At 36.0% G+C, this 4142-nt stretch overlaps 1 long non-coding RNA gene across 2 annotated transcripts; it reads left to right on the forward strand.

Annotated features, from left to right (window-relative positions):
• Nucleotides 1-2201: 2201 nt before the first annotated feature.
• On the forward strand, nt 2202-2920 carry LOC108364483 (uncharacterized). Of its 2 annotated transcripts, none has more exons than XR_001847763.1 (2): nt 2202-2498; nt 2686-2920. It is a non-coding gene; the product is annotated as an uncharacterized LOC108364483 (long non-coding RNA). The 2 variants fall into 2 exon arrangements; XR_001847762.1 differs by having other exon boundaries at nt 2208-2336; nt 2686-2771.
• The last annotated feature ends 1222 nt before the right edge of the window (nt 2921-4142 follow it).

Consider the following 4142-nt stretch of genomic DNA (forward strand, 5'->3'; position numbering starts at 1 on the left):
ATTTTTTTACACAACTTTAAGGAAGACCTGGCAGACCTGGCATACCTGGTGGCTCAGGTGAACATCTTCTCAGATAGTTAGGCGGCAATTTAGGCGCCCTGCTCTTCCTTGGTTAGATCGCAACTTGTAGAGAAATGTAGGAGCGTCGGATGAACTAGATTAGTAAATTGGCACCTCGCTTAGGGAAATCAAAAGCACAATTAACGAAATTGACCATTCCAAAGCTAAACAGTGATGGAGTTTACATGATCGCATAGGATTACTAGACAGCTCTAGAGTGCCCACAACTCTCCAGGGCAATGAAAGAAACGAACAAGGAAAATACCTGCAAACTCACGGCTGTCTCCACAGGACCGTAGGTGTGCATGCAAAATGATTGACAAACCTTTCGGCAGGTTACACCGCGGTTTCGAAATTTCGAACTCAAAAAAGACAGTCCAACACTTTTCCAGTGAGTGAGTGAGGTTAAAGACATGGTCGGCCACTCCTGCAAAATATTTCAGCGTGCTGTCGCCCCTCTATGGAAATCGGTATTACCACGAAGTGACTGTAGGTTTGCACGAGTTTGCGGTTTTAAAATGGTTAAAATTTGCCAATTGCTTAGATTACAAGGGTGACAAACCGCTCAAATCAACCAACCATATAAGGATTTAACTGATCGGTGTAGCAAATCAAGCCCACAAAAATTCGAAACCTCGAAAGGACTCCAAATAATCAAATCAACGCACACCACCAGAAAAGTTTCTTCTACAACGCGATGTTTCAATTTGGAATTCTGGAAAGGATCTTAAATATTTGCATAAAAAATCGAAATCATTTCTCTGAATTTCTTTAGTAAATTTTAAGTAAAAAATTTTGTATGTACACACCGTGCGTAAGGTAAAAATTACCGCCGATTTTTTAGATTTCTTTGGCAAAGCTGTTGGGGATGTGTTACATATAAAAATAAATTGTGTTTATTCATTATATGGAAGCAAATGCAACAAAAAAATCTAAAAAATCAACGGTAATTTTTAGCCACTTGGAACTGGCACACTATTGCACAAAATTGACTGGGCTATAAAACTGTATACTCAAAAAATCCTAACACTTCTGAGAAAAATTTAGGAAATTTTGATGCGAATTTGTCAATTTTTTTTTAATTTTCTACAAAGTTTAAAACTTAGGTTATATGGATTTTTTGTTAGAAAAAGAACTGTATTTTGATTACAAATTCTTAAAAATAAATAAGTAAACACAAATGACAAACAACATCACTTTAAAATGGGGGTGCTATTGCAATTACCGACACTGTATGTACTATGTACCTATAATATATGGGTCCTATATGTATATACATACTACATGCATGTGTAGAAGTTTAATATTTCCTACTGGCATTCAAAACAATACTCGAAGATCTTTGTGCTTTCCGCATACACATACTTTTAGGCGTTTAATATGCACTCAATATGCTTATAGGACCAAGATCAATCAAGCTAAAACACACACACTCATACAACTAGTGAAGCATTAGGTTCAACAATGTTTCTCAGAATAAATATTTTATGCCTAGGTTTATAGTAGAATACAATTTTTGGGGAAAAAATTTAATATTTGATTTCAATTATTTCTCGATAGAAAATTACTTCTTAAATATGATAATTTTAGGCAAACAGCAAGGGATTTTTTATTGCTCGTCCAGTATAAAGTACACACATATGTATGTAAATATTTAAATACCAAATAACAGCTGGAGTAGTTGTCAACATTTCAGCTCATTATTATCTATGAAAAACAAACTAGACCATACCAACTGGTTTAAACTAAGATTAACTAATCAAATCTCAGCCAGCTGTTAAATATGAACGCAGTTTATGTGATATAAATTTCTACTGGCACTAAAATTGTCAGCAATCGAAAAGCAGTAAAAGTTATGCAGCCACTGTATTAAAAACTCCCAAATGCCTCTATTTCGCACACACAAAGCCAAGCGCGCACCCTAAATTCAATAGAATTGGTGGGCGTTTTTCTCCAGCTGCACTGCCAAGCGCATCTGCAGTGCACTCTCACAAATTGGAATTTGTATCTGTGTGTCCAAATTGCCATTGTGTTAGTGTTTGATCTGTGTGCGCTTCCAGTGAGAAAACAAGTATGCACAGATATACACACACACATACATGTGTGCGACAACTCACCACACTTGGTCACACACGGCCACCGGGACTGGAGTCGTAGTCGTCGTCGTCGTTGGTTATTAGCTGAGTGATAATTTCCAGAGCGTTCAGTTGTCTCGAACACCAACAGGTGTTAAAAACGTGTTTGAAAACGTACAGCGGTTTGCGAAAGACTAAGCGGTAAATACTTATACCAGAAGAAATAAATAGATATCTACAAATATACTCTGCTCAGCTCAAAAAACGAACTACTTAAACACAGATAAAGTGAAGATTTTGTTTAACCAAATTGGGACTCATTTGGAGTTTTGTGTATTTTCTAATTTTTTAGTGACGGAAAAAGTGAGTTTAAAGACAAGTTAATAAACAAAGGGTATTTTAAAAAAGGCTTCTCACCGAGAAAGTTACAATTTAGTGACGTTTATTTTCCTTCTTCCTTTATGTGGTGATTTTCCCTTCTGCATACATTTTTTTTGTATTTGCTAACGACAACAGGTTTTCTGAACCTTTACTGTATTTCATCTTTCAGAGAAAATATAATTTACAGCACTCCTATATTTGTGGATTACAAATTCAAATAAATAAAAGAGGATAAAAATACTAAACGCAAGAGCAGCAACAGCAGAAACATTTCAAGGTGAGTTACGATTCTTAGAAATATCAAGAATTAATTGAACATAAGTATACCTACATATACTATATTTTGGTGATATAATTGAGTTAAAACTCGACGAACGAGTACCTACCTACGTGCATTTTTCAGTCTAAAAAGTAAAAAAAAAAAAACAAAAATAATAACAAAATACTAACTCATAAAATCGTAGTCGTCGTCTGAATCGTTTAGCGAGTTGGCTGGCTGGCTGGTTGTTTGGAAGGTTGTTGAAAGAGCGGCGTCAAATATCATCAGCTCCAAAAAAAAAGGTAGTGTGCTATAGAGTTAACTCTTTCTAGCCTCATACCAATCCATAAAGTGTCATGATTTTCTTACCACTTTTTTTCCACCCATACATGCATTCGTATGGCAAATCACTACCAACAAACACATCATCATGGTGGTTACTGCCAACTACTATTTACTACCTTCCTTTCTACCGCTACATGTACTAACCGCGTATCTCTCTATGTTTGTTTTTATTGATTCTTCCGATTTTTCTGCTTAGTCGTCGGAACCATTGCTTGCCATTCGTTTGCTTTGTCTGATCGTTTGTTACTGTTTTTTTCCACAAAAACTGATCGCCGTCTCTCGACAGACTGATATCCAGAAATATAATTTCCTTAACGCTCTTGTGACAGACACGCTCTTTATAAATAGGTGAGTCTGAACTTCGTACAATTGCGAGTATAGCTGAATACATACATACTCGTATATGAGTATAGCCAGCTTACTATCGCCTCCGCCGCCACGGATTCCCACCTCACCTTGTGACCACCAGTTTGTGATGTAGTTGTCATCAATATTGTCTGCCAATAACTGCGTTGCACCCATGCTGGTACATATGTATGTATGTATGTGTACGTACATATGTACATGCCTCCTGTGGTCGAATAGCGTTAAAAATTTTCCATTACAAAAATTCACTGTACAATATTTTAACTGTTTCAGTATCAAGTTAAAAATGAAAATATAGTCGCTCTGATTGTCTCTATTAAAGATATAAACAATTTTAAATCTGTCAAAAGATGGCTACAAATGAGAGTAGTGAGACAGCAGATATTGTAAACGCCCACTAGAACCGCAAGCTCGAAAGGAGTCGAAAGATAAGTCAGTAGTTATTTTGGAAAACAACTCATTAGAGCATATCACTTAAAAACTATTACTAATACAGGGTGCGTCAAATAAGACATACCTACCTACCGCAGCAGGGCCATAGTTTGCCTAGCAGTGTACGCAGTCGCTCCATCATGTTAGAACCACAAATTAGGATGCTATACAAAAAAAAAAAAATTGCAATTATTAAAAAATAAAGAAGTTATACGTGTTTAATA

The sequence above is a fragment of the Rhagoletis zephyria genome, unplaced genomic scaffold (genome assembly GCF_001687245.7).
Source record: "Rhagoletis zephyria isolate East Lansing unplaced genomic scaffold, Rhagoletis_zephyria_1.1 Rzeph_scaffold_01569, whole genome shotgun sequence".
Taxonomy (NCBI): domain Eukaryota; kingdom Metazoa; phylum Arthropoda; class Insecta; order Diptera; family Tephritidae; genus Rhagoletis; species Rhagoletis zephyria.